We start from the raw sequence: 21,043 nt of genomic DNA, 5'->3' as shown, positions 1-21,043 counted from the left end.
ATAGTAGATATTTAATAACTTCTACAACCTCTAATAATAACTACTTAGTAGTTTTTATAACTACTTTAAATTGATTTTAACCCATTTAAAATAATTTTAATAAAATTTAAAGTAGTTTTTATAGCTACTTTAAATTGATTTTATAACTATTTTAATTAATTGTAATATAATAGTATTCATAATTTAGAATTTAAATTTAAAAATTTTAGATTTTTTATTTAGCTAATGGTGTAATAACTATTATATTATATTAAAATACTCTTTATCATGTTAATTAAAATTATTTAAATTTCATAAAAATAATTCTAAATTAATTAAAATCTCTTGAAAATAGTAATAGATGTTACTAGATGTTATAATATTATAATAGTATTGTACTAGATTATATACATTGTTATAGCTATAAAATCGTTTCTACATAGTAGTTAGTGTTCGTGTAATTAGTCTCTAAGGTTTCAATGCTTGATAATATATTTTGTTGGGTCACTTCGGAGCTAGAGGAGGGGGTGAATAACTCTCTCGCTTCGTTGGAGATGATTTGCAGCAGAATAAACTCGAAGCAAGCTCCTCCAATGCTAATAAAATGAATTTACTTAGTATCGACCTCAATGAGGTGACTAATCTAAGGTTCCGACCCTCTCTCACACATCGACTATGTAAACACTCCTTTCAGAAATAATTCGAAGGTGGAGAAGCCTTGTATAAGCTCACACACAGAAATACAAGAAGAAAAATAAAAAAATTTAATACAATATGAAATCTTACAAGATTTACAACATAATAAAACTCTAGCTTCTTACTTTTTACTTGTAGACACCTCTTGATGAACTTGGAAGTGCACCAACACTTCTCTCTAAGTCTCCAAGGACTGGTGTGAAGATCTGTGAGCTCGATGAAGAGAGTGGGAGAGGAGAGTTGCTGAAATAGTGCTCGCGTCCACCTTTTTCTTCGGCTCTTTGGACGCCTTAATCGATTAAGAATCTTCTTAATTGACTACCACATCAACAACCTGCATAACGACTATTTTTATGAAGTTTAATCGATTACCCTAATCGATTACACATTCCTAATCGACTAGCCTGATCAATGAGGTATATTTCTATTTGCGCGAGCACAGCCCATAAGCAATTAAGCAACCTTGCTTAATCGCTTGCCAAAGCTTCTGTGAATTCATGAATTCTTGGCTTAAGCGATGAACCTAATCGCTTAAGCCAAGCTGAAACTCACTGTGCTTCACAAAATTCTTCTTAAGTGATCAAGCTGATCACTTATTGATCTTAAGCGATTAGGACAATCGCTTAAGCAATGGTAATTGATTACCAACCTTGTCTAGGGCTTCTTCACCCAACATCCGGTCAACCGTGACCTATTGGAACTCCTTCTTACCTAGCATCCGGTCATCTTGACCTGCTGGAACTTTTTCACTAAGTGTTCGGTCAATCCTTTGACCCACTTGGACTTTTCTCCTCGTGCCAAGTGTCTGGTCAACCTTAACCCACTTGGACTTACCGTCTCGTGCTAAATGTTCGATCAGCCTTGACCCACTTGGACTTCCAATCACCAGATGTTTGATCAATCATTGACTCACCTAGACTTTTAACTACCTGACCTCACTCACCAAGACTTTCCATCACCTAGCTTCACTCACTAGGACTTTTCAACTGCTAACTTCACTCACCAAAACTTTCCAACTACATGACTTTACTCACTAGGACTTTCCAACTGCCTGACTTCACTCACCAAGTCTTTCCACTTGGCTCCACTCACCAGGACTTTCACACCAAGTGTCAGGTCAACATTGACCTGCTTAGATTTTCTTCTTCTGCCAACCTTTCCGTTGGTCTTGCCCTTACCTAACCTCTAATTAGGACTTTCCAGTCAAGTATTTAGTCAACCTTGACCTACTTGACTCTTCTTCACATCGAACTGGTCAACCTTGACCAATCTCCCCTAATGGATAATTGTACCTGTAATCTCCATATATTATCAAACATCAAGACTTAAACATCAAGTCAACTCAAGCTTAGTCAAATTGGTCAACCTTAACCAAGGAAAATTACACCAATAATCTCTCCCTTTTTGATGTTTGACAATGCGTTTAAGTTAGCCTAATCCTATAGCATCAACTTCTTCTTCATGTAAAAGCATGAATGAGAGTTTCCTTCATTCTCCCTCTTAACATAAGGGTTTCACAATCTCCCTATGTGAATATAGAGAATTTTCTAACTTAAATCCTAAATTCTCCCCCTTTGACATACATCAAAAACTCTTCTCCTTAAGAGTTATCTCATATTGCTCACAACCCCACTTGTTGTTCACAACACCACAATGGAGGTCCCACACCCTTCATCGTACTCTAATGCTCACCCTTGAGCATTAATCATTCATGACAATGAAGATTTTTCATCTTCCATTGTCTCCCATGCTCAACCTTAAGCATTCATAACAATGAAGGCTTCCAACCTTCAATTGTTTCATTGTAAAAATAATCTAAGTCATGTCTTTAAGGAGTAGCTCCTGTAAGTACCTTGTGGTAATTTTGATATGATCAACCAAATCAAGTTAGGTCTTGTTATGTTTTGATACCCTATGTATAAGTGTGCAGGAACTTAGGAGCACAGGAGGTCAAGCGAAAGACATGGTTAGTGAGAAGGACGACACGAGAGAGAGAGTCGATGGGCTTAGTGTGTCCGAGAGATGAGGTACTGTGAAAGAGTACGTTGGCGGACAAGAAGGAAGTACACAATATTTCTGAGAGACAAGAAGCCGGAGCAGAAGGTTGCTCGAGAAGGTCAAGAAATGATTCGGGTGAGCCTTATTTCGAATGGCCAAAATCACCCAAAACGAGTGAAATACACTGGCGAACGAGAAGGAAGCACACAACGATTCCGAAGGACAAGAAGCTAGAGTGGAAGGTTGCTCGAGAAGGTTGGAAAATAGGTTCGGGTGAGACCTATTCCGAATGGCTGAAATCACCCAACCGAGTAGAGCTAGAGTGAGAGCCAGGATCAAAAAGTCAACATAGATGTTGACTTTGGTCCAGGTGCCTCGACCAAGTCCAAGCGCCCGAGCGATCCGGGCACTCGGACCGGAAACCTTATTGAAACTTGACGTGGCTTTTCGCGATCCGTTGTGAAGAGGATAAAATTCTATCCACATCCAAGTGTTGGTGCGGTTAGCACTAACGGTCTAACTCAGGTTTTGATGAATGACAAATCAGGTTGAGTTAGGTTTGTTGTTGCCTGACACTTTTATCAAGTGTGCAGGAAAAGTCCAGCTAGGTCGACGGGCTGACCGGATAGCTGGCGAGAAGTCCAAGCGGGTCGACGGGCTGACCGGACGCTTGGCAAGAAGTCCAGTTAGGTCGACGGGCTGACCGGATAGCTGGCGAGAAGTCCAAGCGGGTCGACGGGCTGACCGGACGCTTGGCGAGAAGTCCAGACGGGTCGACGGGCTGATCGGACGTCTGGCAGAAAGTCCAGAAGGGTGACTGTGAGGACGCGTTCCCGGGAAGGGGACATTAGGCGTCGATCCGGCTTAGATCCATTTCGGATGTCTAAGTCGAGATCGTGACTAGATTCCGGTCTTGGAAAGACGGAATCTAAGTCATACTCTTTCTTATCCATCTATTGAACTTTAACTGTGCTAACAATCTGTTTTACAGGATACATATTTGCCTCGGACTAACCCTGTTTTGCAGGAAAAAGGAGCTTTCTGAAACAAGGTGGTCCGGGCACCCGGAGGTCCGGGCGCCCGGAGGTCCGGGCGCCCGGAAGGGATCCGGGCGCCCGGAAGGCAAATATCATCCAGCCGAGTCGTCGCCACGTGGAGCATCATGATTTGTGAAGCCCCAGGTAGGAGCTTCAAGTACATCAAGTCTTCACTGAGAACTTACTGCTTGCTCTGCTGCTCTATGCTCCTGCGACGCCACGAGGCTATTCCGACAAAGCGCCTTCTTAAAGTCTAACTCTTCTTCTCTTGTCGATATTTTATTTCTGTCAATTCTTGTACTTATTTGTAATCTTCATTCGAATTGATAGTGATTGCCCAACGAAAGTACTCACGGAGTACGGGCCTTCGAGTAGGAGTCGTCACAGGCTCCGAACGAAGTAAAAAACACCTGTGTCTATTTTAGTTTTCCGCTGTGTTTATACTCATCTTTATCGAATCGATATTCACCCCCCCTCTATCGAATCCAACGGTCTTACAAGTGGTATCAGAGCAAGTACCGCTCTGATTTGGTGCAACCACCAATCAGACAGGGGGTGAAAAAATTTTTTTAATTCCAAACTGATATTATTATCTTTTTGGAAGATTTTTTCCCGTTGCACTTAAAATCTAAATTGGTACAACACCAACTTAGAGTTTCTATTTTTTCCCGCACTGCTAATCCAAGACGAAGTCTTGGGATTTTCTTTTTCCAGTTAATTTAGTGTGTGCAGGATAAGATGTCTCAACAAGAAGGCTTCAGCACAGTACGTCCTCCCCTATTCAACGGGGATGATTTTTCGTACTGGAAGAGGAGAATGGAGGTCTACATGAAGACAGACTACGACCAATGGATGAGCGTCACAAAGGCTTACAAAATTCCAGTAGACAACTCCGGGAAAATAGTAGACCCTGAAGAATGGACAAATGATTTAAAGAAAAAGGCATCAATTGAAAACAAAGCCATCAATACTCTACACTGCGGACTAACACGAGAAGAACTGAACCGGGTCGGACCGCATGAAAACGCTAAGGAGCTTTGGGATAAACTGATTGAGCTGCACGAAGGAACAAGCGACGCGAAGGTAACAAAAAGAGATTTGCTGTTAAACAAAATTTTTAATATAAAAATGCAGGAAGGAGAAACGGCAAGTCAGCTCCACGCGAGGGTCAAAGATATCCTCAACGGTCTCCACGCGATAGGCCACCAAATGGAGAACCGAGACTTAATAAGGTACGCGTTAAATGCTTTTCCGCGAAATAATTTGTGGGCATCAATTGTAGATGCCTACAAAATTTCAAAAAATTTATCTAAATTAAAATTGGATGAACTCTTCTGTGAATTAGAACTTCATGAGCAAACTAACGCCGGGGTCGAGAAAGGTGTAGCTTTATTTGCAGGTTCCTCTAAAGAAAAGAAGAACAAACCCGAATCTGAAGAAGATTCCGATCAAGACTCTGAAGACGAAGAACACCTGGTGAACCTGGTAAGGAAAATGTTCACCAGAAGCAAACAGGATCTTCAGAAGATCAGTTCGCCAGTCGACTCAAGAAATGTCACATGTTTCGGATGTAACAAAAAGGGGCACTACAAGAATAAATGCCCAAGATTGAAACTTGACAAACCAAAGTCAACAAAGAAGAAAGCCCTCAAAGCAACATGGGGCGATTCCTCCTCAGACGAATCGGAAGGAGAAAGGCAAAAGCACCAAAGTCACCTCGCGCTGATGGCTCGCGAAGCTGAAACGGAAGACGAATCAGAGGAATCGGAAGACGGGTCCGAACCCGAATCGAGCCACGAGTCCGCACTCGTTTCCGAAGGTTCCGAAGAGGTATACCTAAACTTAAATCGTAAATTCTTTAAAATTATCTCGTGTTTAAATAAAAAAGTAGTTAAGTTGGAAAATGAAAATAAATCGCTTCTTGAGGAAAATCAAAACCTCAAGGAACAATTAAAAAATGCGAATCCAACTCAAGATCGAACACTTGAGGAGGAGAATTTATCATTAAAAAATGAAATTAATAAGTTAAAAGAATTGTTGGAAAAATTCACAACAAAATCTAAAAATTTAGATTTAATTCTAAATAACCAAAAGACATGCTATAATAAAACCGGACTTGGATATAAGTCAAACTCAAACAAAACCTTTAAATCATTATTAACCCAACACAAAGCAACTAAACAAGCTTGGGTCCCGAAAGCGTGCTTAACCACGCAAGTAGGACTTAATCAATTCTATATACCTAAAGATAAAATACATTATACAAACTTGAATAAATCAGATCAAAAACTAAAATATAAATTTAAGTTAAAATCAAAATTCAAAACTCAACAAAATTTAGATTATCACCAAGTTGATTATAACTATAAAAAGAATCAACACAAACCCAAAATCTAAATTAAGGGCCAATAATTCAGGGGGAGGCTCCAGAATAGCTGGCACCTCCAAAACTAACATACCCGACAGGGTAACCCAAAACAAACTAACCCGACAGGGTAATTAGGATTAGTAAAAAGAGACCAAGTTTAACTTGACTCATGGTACTGGTGAAGTTTTTGGATGATAGTACGTTAGGGAAGCTTGGGCATCGCATGTCTAGAAAGATATGGCTTCGATCTGGCCAAGTGGAACTGACCGAAGCTACCCTTAAACGAATCCTAACCAGTTAGACCAAGATTTAGTACTAAGTTCCGTGGATAGGACTATTCGGAAAACTTCGAAAGGTTGGTTACTTCTAATGATGTCCATGAGACTCACCAAGCTTAGAAGTTTATCCGAAGAATGCCTATTTGTGGAAACCAAAGCTAAGTCTGAATCTAACACTAGTTAAACCAAAACTCTATAATCAAACCAATTTCATCTCACAAAACCATAGGTTTCCCTGATTGATAATATAGTTCGGGTGAGATGAATAAGGCTTTAAAAATTAATTTCAAAATTTTAAACTTAAAAATTATTTATTTTAACTTAAAAACTTTAATTTTAAACTTAAAAATTATTTTCAAAATTTTAACTTAAAAATTATCTTTAAATTTTAAACTTAAAAATTATTTTCAAAATTTTAACTTAAAAATTATTTTCAAAACTTAAAAATTATTTTCAAAATTTTAACTTAAAAATTTTAACTTAAAAATTTTAAATTTAAAAATTATTTTCAAAATTTTAACTTAAATTTTAAACTTAAAAATTATTTTCAAAATTGTAAACTTAAAAATCATTTTCAAAATTTTAACTTAAAAATTTCAATTTTAAACTTAAAAATTATTTTCAAAATTTTAAACTTAAAAATCATTTTCAAAATTTTAACTTAAAAATCATTTTCAAAATTTTAACATAAAAATTTCAATTTTAAACTTAAAAATTATTTTCAAAATTTTAAACTTAAAAATCATTTTCAAAATTTTAACTTAAAAATTTCAATTTTAAACTTAAAAATTATTTTCAAAATTTTAAACTTAAAAATCATTTTCAAAATTTTAACTTAAAAATTTCAATTTTAAACTTAAAAATTATTTTCAAAATTTTAAACTTAAAAATCATTTTCAAAATTTTAACTTAAAAATTTCAATTTTTAACTTAAAAATTATTTTTCAACTTAAAAATTATTTTCAAAATTTTAAACTTAATTTTCAAAATTTTTAACTTAAAAATTATTTTCAAAATTTTAAACTTAAAAATTATTTTCAAAATTTTAACTTAAAAATTATTTTCAAAATTTTTAAACTTAAAAATTATTTTCAAAATTTTAATTTTAACTTAAAAATTAATTTCAAAATTTTAATCTTAACTTAAAAATTTATTTCAAAATTTTAATTTTAACTTAAAAATTAACTTCAAAATTTTAAACTTAAATTAATTTCAAAATTAAGATTTTTTTTAATGATTGATTAAAAATTGATAAACTAAGACTAACATAAAAAACCTACTTGTTGTAGGAAACCAAGTGGATTTTGGACAGTGGTTGCTCCAAACATATGACTGGAGATCACACCAAGTTCACTCAATTAACCTACAAAAGCCTAGGAACAGTTGCCTTTGGAAACAACGGTAAACTCAAGGTAATTGGTATAGGTAATATTGAATTAAAAATAGATTTCATAATTACAAATGTTCTACTTGTTGAAAATTTTAAATACAATCTTCTGAGCATAAGTCAATTATGTGACACTAGGTATAAGGTAAAATTTCTATCTACAGAATGTTTGATCAAACATCTAGATAATCCAACTATAAGCCTAAAAGGCTTTAGAAAAGACAATATTTATGCCATTAACTTAACCACTTCTTCAGTCAAGTGTTATTTAACACAAAAAGAAGAAACCTGGTTATGGCATAGAAGAATGTCACACACACATTTCAGAAACATAACTAAATTAAATGGTCTAGTTAGAGGCTTACCAAAATTACCTAACTTAGATTTAACGATATGTAATGCTTGTCAACAGGGCAAACAAACAAAATCTACCCACAAACCAATTAATGAATCCCAAACCAACTCAGTCCTAGAACTTTTACACTTAGACCTATTTGACTCCCATGGAGTTAAATCAATAAATGGAAGTCTATACTGTTTAGTTATAATAGATGACTATTCTAGGTTCACTTGGGTCAAATTCTTAAAAAATAAAGATGAAACCTTTGAAATTTTTACGAATTTCTGCAAACAAATTGAAAATGAAAAAGACATAAAAATTAAAAGAATCAGAAGTGATAATGGAGGAGAATTTAAAAATCATAATTTTGATAAATTTTGCCTTGAAAATGGCTACCATCATGAATTTTCTTGCCCTAAAACTCCCCAACAAAATGGAATTGTAGAAAGGAAAAACAGAACCTTACTTGAAGCATCTAGAACTATGCTAAATGAATATAACTTACCTAAATATTTTTGGGCAGAAGCTGTTAGTACAGCCTGCTATGTACAAAACCGAACAACACTAAACAAAAACCACAATAAAACATTTTTTGAAATATTTTACAACAAACAACCTAATATAAAATACTTTAAAGTATTTGGCTGTCCAGCCTTTATCCTAAATACTAGAGAACACTTAGGCAAATTCACTTCCAAAATAGAAAATGGAATTTTTCTAGGTTACTCTCTGAATAGCAGAGGCTACAGAATTTATAATAAAGTTACCTTAAGAATTGAGGAAACCACCAATGTAAAATTCAAAGAATCCAATCAAAACCTAGAACAAGCCCAACCTCAACCAGTTGACCCTGTTCATGAACATATCAATTCTGAAGGAACAAACCAAACCCAAAATCATGAAGAAGAAGAACAACTACAAGAAAGTCAACCTTCTAGAACCATAAGAGTCAACCCAAACCATCCTACTGATCAAATAATTGGTGACCCAGACCTTGGGTCCAAACTAGGTCATCTTTCAGAAACCTAAGTCAAATCTCGTTAATCTCAAATATTGAACCCAAAACCAGAGTGAATCCCTACTTGACCCAGATGGGTCATAGCTATGCAAGAAGAATTAGCTCAATTTGAGCGTAATGAAGTTTGGGACCTAGTACCTCCACCTAACGATAAGAAAATAATAGAAACCAAATGGGTATTTCGAAACAAGTTAAGTGAAACTGGAGAAATTACTAGGAACAAAGCCAGGTTAGTTGCCAAAGGGTTCAGTCAAGTTGAAGGACTTGACTATGATGAAACTTATGCCCCGGTAGCTAGACTAGAGTCTATTAGAATGTTACTAAGCTATGCAGCCCATAAAGGATTCAAACTATACCAAATGGATGTCAAGTCTGCCTTTCTTAATGGATTGATAAAAGAAGAAGTTTATGTAGGTCAGCCACCAGGTTTTGAAAGCCTAGAACACCCTGATTATGTCTACAAATTAAAAAAGGCATTATATGGACTTAAACAGGCACCTAGGGCATGGTATGAAAGACTAACCTCTTACTTAACCTCTAAAGGGTTCAATCAAGGTCAAATTGACCCAACACTATTTGTGAAATCAATAAAAGAAGATATTTTTATAGCTCAAATTTATGTAGATGATATCATCTTTGGTTCAACCAACTCAGAATTTTTAAATGAATTTACAAACCTAATGGAACACGAATTCGAAATGAGTCTGGTAGGAAAATTAACTTATTTTCTAGGGTTACAAGTCAAACAAACAAATGAAGGAAATTATATTTATCAACAAAAATATACTAAGGAGTTACTCAGAAAATTTGGAATGGAAAATACTAAAGAAATAAAAACACCTATGGCCGTAAACACAATCCTGGATGATGATCCTAATGGAAAATCAGTAGACTTAAAACATTATCGGAGCGCAATAGGTAGTCTACTTTACTTAACTGCAAGCCGACCTGACATTTTATTTGCAGTTAGTATGTGTGCTCGATACCAAACCTGTGCTAAAGAATCTCATTTGACTCAAGTCAAAAGAATCTTTAGATACCTCAAAGGAACCACGAATGTAGGTATTTGGTATCCTAGGACCAACAACTTTGAATTAATAGGATATTCTGATTCAGATTATGCCGGATGCAAATTAGACCGCAAAAGCACAAGTGGTGGATGCCAACTACTTGGTCCATCCCTTGTCAGCTGGTTTAGTAGAAAGCAACACTGTGTTGCACTATCTACAACTGAGTCAGAATACATAGCTATAGGCGAGTGTGTTGCACAAATATTATGGATGATGCATACTCTAAAAGATTTCAACTTAAATATCACAAATGTAAAAGTATTAATTGATAATATAAGTTCGATTAACTTAACTAAGAATCCTGTGCATCATTCAAGAACCAAACATATTGAAGTTAGGCATCACTTCATCAGGGATCATGTTACTAAAGGTGATATTGAACTCAAGTACATTGAGTCTAAATCAAATTTAGCTGACATTTTTACAAAACCACTCCCTGAAAGTGAATTTAGCAACTTACGACGACAATTAGGGATGTGCTCAATAGCCTAGGAAATTTCAAAAATCCTTTCAAAAATGATTTTATCAACTTATAGGCTAAACTTGTTTGTTTTCGAAATTTCCATTCTTAGACTTTCAAAAACAGTTTTGGCCTTAGACTAAGTTTACATCCTTAGAAAGCATGTACCCATAGGACTAGTTTTTGAGCATCTCACCAACACCCTAGGGTTACCTTGCTTGTGTTTGACAAACATAGAAAGGGGTGAGATACATAGGCCAACTGTCTAGACTTAAGATGCTTATTTCAGTGCATCAGCATAAGTCTGGACGTTAAATACAAATCAGATATTAATCAGATTAAAGTTCATCGGTCAATTTCACTTTGAAAATTATCCTGAGTCTAGTTCTTAAAAATTTGATTTTACTCAATTTTGACAATTTGGTTTGAAGGATAAATCTTACAAAATTTAGTTTACAAACTAAGCTTCTCAAAATTATTTTTCTTGATTTTGAAAGTTGAATCTTGTACAATTAGTTTCAAACTTAGTTTTGGAATTTTGGTGTTGAAAACTTATGTTTATATAGCATTTCAAACTTATGTTGAAACTTGTTTTGAAAAATTTTTTTTAGTTATTTTTACAAACTTAGTTTTTTTTAGTTATTTTGGCGAGTGTGTTTATATAGCTTTAGTTTACAAACTAAAAGCTAATGCTTTAAACAAGTTTTCAAACTTTATACTCCCCCAAGTCAATTTGATCTTTTCTTGGATTTAAAAACTCAGTTATTTTTCAAGGTCTTATTGTTTTCAGTAATTCTCACTATGTTTGTTTACCCTCGTTTTTTAATGTATGCCAAAGGGGGAGGATTAGGTTGGTTAAGTTAGAGCAACTTAATGCAAACTTGAAAAACTAACTTAAACCTTAAAAACCTCAATAATCATGCTTGATTCTTGCATATTTTTTTATCACTAACTTAACCAGATTGTCATTCCATCAAAAAGGGGGAAATTGTTGGTGCGGTTAGCACTAACGGTCTAACTCAGGTTTTGATGAATGACAAATCAGGTTGAGTTAGGTTTGTTGTTGTCTGACACTTTTATCAAGTGTGCAGGAAAAGTCCAGCTAGGTCGACGGGCTGACCGGATAGCTGGCGAGAAGTCCAAGCGGGTCGACGGGCTGGCAAGAAGTCCAGCTAGGTCGACGGGCTGACCGGATAGCTGGCGAGAAGTCCAAGCGGTCGACGGGCTGACCGGACGCTTGGCGAGAAGTCCGGCGGTCGACGGGCCGGACGCCTGGCGGTAAGTGAGGTAAGTCACCGGAAGGGAGTGACTGTGCTCCCGGGAAGGGACATTAGGCGCCGATCCGGCTTAGATCCATTTCGGATGTCTAAGTCGAGATCGTGACTAGATTCCGGCCTTGGAAGACGGAATCTAAGTCATACTCTTTCTTATCCATCTATTGAACTTTAACTGTGATAACTGTTTTACAGGATACATATTTGCCTCTGACTAACCTGCTTTGCGGGAAAAGGAGTCAAACAAGGTGGTCCGCGCTGAGGTCCGGAAGGGATCCGGCACCCGGAATTTCATCCAAAAGTCGTCGCCACGTGGAGCATCATGATTCGAGCAGTTACGTCCCGGAAGGAATCCAGGCGCCCGGGACAACATATAAAAGAAGCCCCAGGTAGGAGCTTCAAGTACATCAAGTCTTCACTGAGAACTTACTGCTTGCTCTGCTGCTCTATGCTCCTGCGACGCCACGAGGCTATTCCGACAAAGCGCCTTCTTAAAGTCTAACTCTTCTTCTCTTGTCGGTATTTTATTTCTGTCAATTATTGTACTTATTTGTAATCTTCATTCGAATTGATAGTGATTGCCCAACGAAAGTACTCACGGAGTACGGGCCTTCGAGTAGGAGTCGTCACAGGCTCCGAACGAAGTAAAAAACACCTGTGTCTATTTTAGTTTTCCGCTGCGTTTATACTCATCTTTATCGAATCGATATTCACCCCCCCCTCTATCGAATCCAACGGTCTTACACCAAGCACCCCGATTAGAGTTATAAATATAGCTCTGATCCTATAAGTCAAATAGAACACTTGTAAATAATTATATTTGAGTTTAGTTTTGTACTTGTGTGCTTTGACTGCTTTAAAAGACTTCTCTGATTGAAGGAGACTTTAGTGGGCTTTCAACGTCTTTGATTAAAAATCCTCTGATTGAAATCAAGTAAAATCTCTGTGCCTCTTTCTCTCTTTAATAAGTTTCTTAATTCCTTTTATGCAAGTGTTTATGCTAATAAAGCTTATAAAGATCGAGAAAGGTATTTCTGGTTTTTGATTTTAGGGTATTCACCCCCCTCTAGCCGGTTGCCAAGGGACCTACAGCTCCCCCTCAAAATATACTCTAAACTTCTTTCATTGTACCAGCAATGACTCAGAGTTTCTAAACCTTTAGAAAATCTAAAATTTAAAGTTTTGAAGTTCAAAATTTAACTTTGAAACTAAACCTTATCCTAAACTCCAACTTAGTCTTCTTTACCCAATCCTTGTTGGGACCTTTGTGTCCGCTAGAGGGGGGGTGAATAGTATTTCGTCGCGCACTTGTACTTGCTTTGTCTTGATATGCAGCGGAAAATAAAATACAAACATACTACAACGCTAACACACAGATTTACTTGGTATCCACCTCAAGATGATATGACTAATCCAAGGATTCACACACGATGCTATCTCCACTAATGAAACACTCCTTCTCGGTCGCAGCCGGAGGCGGAGAAGTATCATACAAACTCACACAACAACACAAACAAAGATACAAGAAGAGAGTACAAGATACAAATGAAAACACTATTTCTTCTTGTTTACTTGTTGCTTGTTGTTGCCTCTTGAACCTTGAGAGAACACTCCCAAGAGCCTTCAAGAACTAGCGGTGAAGATCGGAGAAAGTCGCTGAAGATCGCTGTAAGCTCGCGGGAAAGAAATCACAAAGATATGGTGAAGAAAATGCTCCACCTAGGCTATATACAGCGCCTCCAATCGATTGAAATCAACCCCAATCGATTGCCATGTCAGCACCTCTCCATCACAGCCGTCCATCACCTGCATCCTGTGCAACGGTCACTTCCCAATCGATCGATTGGGGCTGCCTAAATCGATCGCTCGATTGGGGTTGCCTGAATCGATCGCTCGATCGATTCAGCGCCTTTCTGTGCTCTCGCGTTCGCGTGAGAGCTTCTGCTGCCCAATCGATTGACTGATCGATTGGCAGCTCCCAATCGATTGCCCGATCGATTGGGAAAGTCTCTGTACTCACGATTTCATATCCTAATCAATCGACCGATCGATTGGGCCTTCCCACAATCGCAGTACAGTCCAAATCGATCGACCGATCGATTTGGACCCTGTTCAATCGATCGCGATCGATTGAACACTCTGAACTTGATTCAAACTCAAGTCCAAAGTCCCAAACCCAACTTCCGGTCAACCGTGACCTGTTGGGTCTCCATGCCTAGCATTTGTCCATACCCGACCAACCTCGAACTAGTCTTCTAGCCTCCTCCATCAGCCTTGCGTCCCTCGGATATCTCCCCATCCTTCACACCTTGCCTTCAGGAGCTTCCTTCGGCCTCATCCTAGTTACCGGGTCTTCCTTGCCAAGTCATACCAAGACTTATCTTGCCAAGACCACATGCTTGGACCTTCCAATTGCCTGGCTCTTCACCAGGACTTTCTCTTGCCTGGCTTCTCACTAGGACTTTCCCGTTGCCTGGATCGTCACCAGGACTTTCCAAATGCCTAACATCCAGTTAGGACTTTCCCAGTCAAGTCTCCTGTCAACCTTGACCTACTTGACTTGTCTTCTCATCAACCTGGTCAATCCTTTGATCATCTCCATAACCGGACGATTGCTCCAGCAATCTCCTTATATTGTCAAACATCAAAACTCAAATTCTGACTTAAGCTTGACTCAACTCAAGCTTAGTCAAACTGGTCAAACTTGACCTAGGTAAATTGCCCCAACAATCCTTTCTTGTTTCAACAAGAAAACTACCCTTAAATATTCATATGTGAATTTCTTAGGCTTAAGGATGGTTAATATGACTAAACATGGCTTGACCAACTTAAATAAACTTATTTAAGCTGAAATCAAAGTCTTAAGCTCTTAAACAATGCTCTTAACCGCTTAAGACCAGCCGTAATTGATTAAAGTTGGGATTTAATTGATTACCAAGTGGTAATCGATTGATGTAATCGATTAAGACCCTTAATTGATCGCATTAAGCGATTTCGTGAGCCACTATGGTCATGGAAATTCACTAAATCGATTGATCTAATCGTTTCATATAGGGTAATCAATTGCTCTAATCGACTACCATTTCTGATTTCTGAAAGTCAATTTTCTCTGAATGTTAGAAATACCCTAAAAATGTTGGTGCAATTGACCTCTAGGGTTTCGATATTTGACAATGCACCCAAGTCCGGTCAGTTTGACCAAGGGTTAATCCAAACATGACTTGATGTTTGGAAGAGAGTAGTATAGTCAGAACTAGATGACTAGCAAAGAGAAGTCCTAACTGGAGGTTAGGCAAAGTGGAAGTCCTGGTGAGTGAAGTCAGACTCTAGTGAGTGAAACTAGGTAGTGGATGGAAGTCCTGGTGAGTGAAGCCAGACCCTAGTGAGTGAAACTAGGTAGAGGAAGTCTTGGTGAGTGAAGTAGGGCCCTAGTGAGTGAAGATAGGTGGTGGAAGTCCTGGTGAGTGAAGCCACGCCTTAGTGAGTGAAGCTAGGTGGTGGAAGTCCTGGTGAGTGAAGTCACGCCTTAGTGAGTGAAGCTAGGTGGTGGAAGTCCTGGTGAGTGAAGTCGGACCTTAGTGAGTGAAGATAGGTGGAGAAAGTCCTGATGAGTGAAACGAGGCAATGGAATTCCTAGTGAGTGAAGCTAGGCAACCCTAGGGGGAGATAACCCTAGGTTATATGTGATCGGCTGGTTTCTGGTCGACCGCGCGCGGTCAACCGGACTAGCGAATCTTGAATTATGTTAACACTATTTTACCTTACCATTTTTCCTATTGTGCTAACTCAGTGTTGCATAGAAGTTCAGCTAGGTCGACGGGCCGACCGGATAGCTGGCACGAAGTCTAGACTGGTCGATGGACTGACCGAATGTCTGACAAAAGATAAGTAAAGGTAAGTCACTGGAGGAGAGTGACTGTGAGGACGCATACAAGTTGAGGGACAGTAGGTGTCGGTCTAATTTAGGTCCATTTGGGATCCCTAAGTTAAGATCTTGACTAGTTCCTGGTCTTGAGGACGCATACAAGTTGAGGGACAGTAGGTGTCGGTCCAGTTTAGGTCCATTTGGGATCTCTAAGCTGAGATCTTGACTAGTTCCTGATTCTGGGAGGACATGAACTAATTACTCTTTTTATTATTTGTCTATATTTATGCTAACACTTGTCTTGCAGGGTATTTGGACTAACATATGTTTTTAGGGCAAGAAAGCAAGCAAGAAAACAAATCTGCCTTCGGGTGAACAGTACCCGAAGACGCCTTCCATGGATAAAATTTGACCGGTTTGCAGATAAGGCGCAACGAAGTCAGGATAGATTTTATCCCATTGGAGGCGCCTTCAAGGCTTTTGGAAGGCGCCCTCCAAGCCCTTTATAAGGTAGTTTCGAGGAGGCTTTGCTACAACAACTACATACGAACTACTGCGCGTCCATTCAAACTTTCGATTGCTCTCGATTGCTGCTACGACTCTACTATGAAGCTGCTGAGCCATACAACTAATCCGAGGAGTTCCGATCGCGCCTGGCAGACATACATCAACACGAAGTACCTCATTTCAATACCTAAAGAGTGTTGGTAACATTTGTTTTCTGTACTTAATCTTTAAAAAAAGGGAAAGTGCAGTTTGTTACGCTTGACCTAATCCTTTTGTACTTGATTCTCTTTTCCGGGGGCACCTAAAGTGGTTTTTAGTGGATTGTCCATCGATAGGTCCGCGAGACCTGGACCTTAGAGTAGGAGTCGCTGAAGGCTCCGAACCAAGTAAAAAACCACTCATATTTTTCTGATGCTTTCTTCCTTACTTTCCGTTGTGTACTCTGCTTTTAATTTTTAAAAGAAAACAAATTTTGAAAACCACGTGATTCACCCCCCCCCCCCCTCTCTCACGTGCATCACGATCCAACAAAAAATTCTATAAAATTTTAAAAAACATGAAAATTCATATAAACATTATATAAGGCATAATTTATCAGGAAAAAATGGTTTTCTAAGAAAATACATCTTATTTTAAATATTGACACAAAGTTAGAAACTCTTGAAACTTTAATATTTCTTCTAAGTTTGTGTTTAATTATATAATGGTAATTTCTATCAAAAGATAACCTTCATCTAGGTTTTTCAAAGTATATTTGAAATCATTTTTTTAAACCAAAATTCCAATCACGATTGATACGGATATGGGGAGAAGGGTAGAGAAGAAATTAAGGGAGAAAGGGAGGGCATTTTGGTCTTTTTGTGGGTTAGGGCTTTAAGAGAGGAAAAGGAGCACTGTAGCAGAGGAGGGCTTCGTGTTTTCTTCTCCGCCGCCAGCCCAGCGGGTTTTTCCTTCTTCTCTCGTCGACGTCGCCGAAGCCGGCGCCGATCACCACTTCTTCTCATCTCCCTCTCCTCACCGTGTCGCCACCTCTCCTCTCGACGTCAGCCACGAATCCCCTCCTCCTCCTCGCAATGTCGCCGCTGGAATCCTTCTCTTCCTCCTTGCAACGCTGCCGTCGAACGGACTCGGCAGCCCACCTCTCCCTCTGCTCTCCCTCTTCTCCGCCGCCTCGCGCATAGGAGGTCTTCCACAAGTCCTCCGTCGCCGCAAGGGGGTTGGCCACGCCACCCTCGTCGCTGCCGGCTACCGACTCCACCACCTCCTCTCCACGCCAACCGCTAACGCTGCAGGGAGCCACTTCCCCTCGCGCCGCCTCTAGCCACCATCTCTCCTCTCTGATTCACTGCCTTCGTTGCACATCAGATCGCCTTCGTCGCTCGCCGGACCACCCACTCAGCATGCACAACCATCTCCTTTCTCTGCCTTGACTCTGCAGAAGAGGTTCTCCTTTCTATGTTCGGCGCTGCCCCGCCGGAAGGTCCGTCGCAGCCTCACCGTGAGCCTCACAGTGGACTCTCCCCGAGCCGCAACCATTCCCCATCGTCGTAGATGAACTCAGATCCACATTGCTGTACAATTTTGTCATCGATCCGGTATTCGATCCACGCCGTTGTGCACTTTCGGCACTGATCAGGCCTTTGTGCCATCATCGTATTTCGTCCTTCGAGCGGTTGTTATATTTCGACTTGTGTGCTTATTTTGTATTCTTGTCTGTGTACTGATGCTATATCCTGGCTTGCGTGCCGATCTCGTGTCCCGGCCTACGTGCCGAGTTTATGTCCCGACCTGCGTGTCGAGCCCGTATCCCGATCTGCGTGCCGATCTCATGTCCCGGCATGCGTACCGATTTCATGTCCCGGCCTGCGTGCCGAGCCCATATCCTGGCATGCGTACTGATCTCGTATCCCGGTCTGCGTGCGGGTATTATATCCCGACCTGCAGCTCGTCTTCCGGGTCCGTACCTCGTTCAGCCTCTCGTCGTCAGATCCAGCTCTCCATCCTGATCGGGCGTCGTCTACTCTTCCGGTTCCCGACAACTTACACCGCGTCCCATCTAAGGGCGCCCCCTGGGCCAGGGTACATTTTTCGTTCATATTCCATACGCATTTCATTATTTTATGGATTAGTCTTGTACTCATATATTCGTTGGATCTACCTCGAGCATCGGGGTACCGGGGGTCGGGTCAACCCGGTCGCTGGCTGCAGGTAGCGTTGACCAGAGGACTTCTGAAGACTTGGTCAACACAGAGGCCATCTCAGCACACCCCTCCTTCGGGACGTCGCGACTTCGTCAACATTCTCTCCACCTCACCCGACGGTCCATCTGACTCAGTTTCCGGACGGGATCAATTTGACGCTGTCTGTGGGAACATCCTTCACCTGTTCTGGAACGTGAAGATGTATGATGTTGGGAGGTTCTCTGCTATTATCACAATCCCGGAGGATCTCGATGCACATATTATTCTCTATCCTCACTCCACCGGTATTCGGGAGTCGAGGGATCGAGTGGAGCTTCAGTTGGCTGACAGGTTAGTTTTTTCGTTATGTTTTTTCCTTGACTCCACGGGTATTCAGGAGTTAAGGGACCGAGACAAACTCTTAGCCGGTTGGCACGACTTCCCGATCAGGTATGCTACAAGCTCTACTCCCTTTTTACGATTATAGGAACTGATATAGCTCCCTGATAAGAGAGTAAAATCCTAGTTCCTTGGTCAAAGACTAGGGCCTTCGATTTTTGATCAGACACTAGGGGCCCAGTTCCCCGCACATACACTTGGGACACAGCTCCCCGCTCTTACACTAGGGACACAGCTCCCCAATCATTGACTCGCAGTACGACTTCTCGATCAGGATCTCGGGATCGCGCTCTTTGATTACAGGCTAGGAGTCTTACTCTCCAATCAGGGACCAATGACCCAGTTCCTCGATCAGGTGTACTACAGGCTCTGCACCCTTTATCATGAGGGTCTGCATCCTTTTACTGCCACAGGCTCTGCATCCTTTACCATGGGCTCTGCATCCTCTTACTGCTATAGGCGCTTTACTATATGTTCTATATCCTCAACTTGTTTTGTGTCCTTTTACATCTACAGGTACTACTCCCTTCACATGCGGTGCTTTGTTTCTTTCTATTGCTGCGGACTTTGCTCCCTCATATTGCTACGGGCTTTACTTCTACGGGCTTTAAGGCTTATCTCCCCCGTTCAGGGTTGGGCGGTCTTCACTGGTCTCGGGCCAGCTTATCAGATTTCTTACCTACCCCGTTCGGGGTTGAGATAGTCTCCACCGGTCTCAGACCGAAGTATGTCATCTTTTACCTCCCCCGTTCGGGGTTGAGATAGTCTCCACCGGTCTCAGATCGAAGTATGTCATCTTTTACCTCCCCCGTTCGGGGTCGAGAAAATCACCACTGGTCTCAGACCAGAGTATCGCCATCGGTCTCGGACCAGAGTATCGCCACCGGTCTCGGACTGGAGTATCGCCACTGGTCTCGGACTAGAGTATCGCCACCAGTCTCGGACTGGAGTATCGGCACCGGTCTCAGACCGGAGTATCGCCACCGGTCTCGGACCGGAGTATCGCCACCGGTCTCGGACTGGAGTATCGCCACTGGTCTCGGACCAGAGTATCGCCACCGGTCTCGGACCGGAGTATCGCCACCGGTCTCGGACTGGAGTATCGCCACCGGTCTCGGACTGGAGTATCGCCACTGGTCTCGGACCAGAGTATCGCCACCGGTCTCGGACCGGAGTATCGCCACCGGTCTCGGACCGGAGTATCGCCACCGGTCTCGGACCGGAGTATCGCCACCAGTCTCGGACTGGAGTATCGCCACTGGTCTCGGACCAGAGTATCGCCACCAGTCTCGGACTGGAGTATCGCCACTGGTCTCGGAACAGAGTATCACTAACGACCTCTCGGTCGGGTTCCAGACTCTCACCCCAGTGCGAGTTATAAGTGAGCAAGGCTCTCACGCCCAACGACCTTCCCGGTCGGGTCCCAGACTCTCGCCCCAGTGCGAATTATAAGTGAGCAAGGCTCTCATGCCCAACAACCTTTCCAGGTCGGCTGTCCCAGACTCTCGCCCAGTGCGAGTTATAAGTGAGCAAGGCTCTCACGCCCAACGACATCCCGGTCGGGTCCCAGACTCTTGCCCCAGTGCGAGTTATAAGTGAGCAAGGCTCTCACGCCCAACGACCTTCCCGGTCGGGTCCCAGACTCTCGCCTCAGTGCGAGTTATAAGTGAGCAAGACTCTCACGCCCAACCCCCCACGACCTTTCCAGGTCGACTGTCCCAGACTCTCACCCCAGTACGAGTTATAAGTGAGCAAGGCTCTCACGCCCAACAACCTTCCCGGTCGGGTCCCAGACTCTCGCCCCAGTGCGAGTTATAAGTGAGCATGCTCTCACACCCAACGACTTCTTGGTCGGAGCTCATCACTCATTCGCTACTTTGTCCATCACTTATCACACGCCCCGCTCGCCGCTCTGCCCGGCACTTATCATCCTTGTTTCGCTCATCGCTGTTGCTCGGTCGGCGCTCACCACTCACTTGCCGCCCTGCTCGGCATCCATCATACTCGCCGCTCACTTGCCACCCTATCCGGCACCCATCATACTCACCACTCACTTGTCGCCCTGCCTGGCACCCATCATACTCACCGCTCACTTACCGTTCTGCCCGGCACTCATCATACTCGCCCCGCTCGTCGCTCTGCTCGACACTCATCATACTCACCGCTCCACTCATCGCTCTGCTCAGC

The sequence above is a fragment of the Zingiber officinale genome, chromosome 1B (genome assembly GCF_018446385.1).
Source record: "Zingiber officinale cultivar Zhangliang chromosome 1B, Zo_v1.1, whole genome shotgun sequence".
Classification (NCBI taxonomy): domain Eukaryota; kingdom Viridiplantae; phylum Streptophyta; class Magnoliopsida; order Zingiberales; family Zingiberaceae; genus Zingiber; species Zingiber officinale.
Note: the sequence above shows the minus strand (reverse complement) of the source record.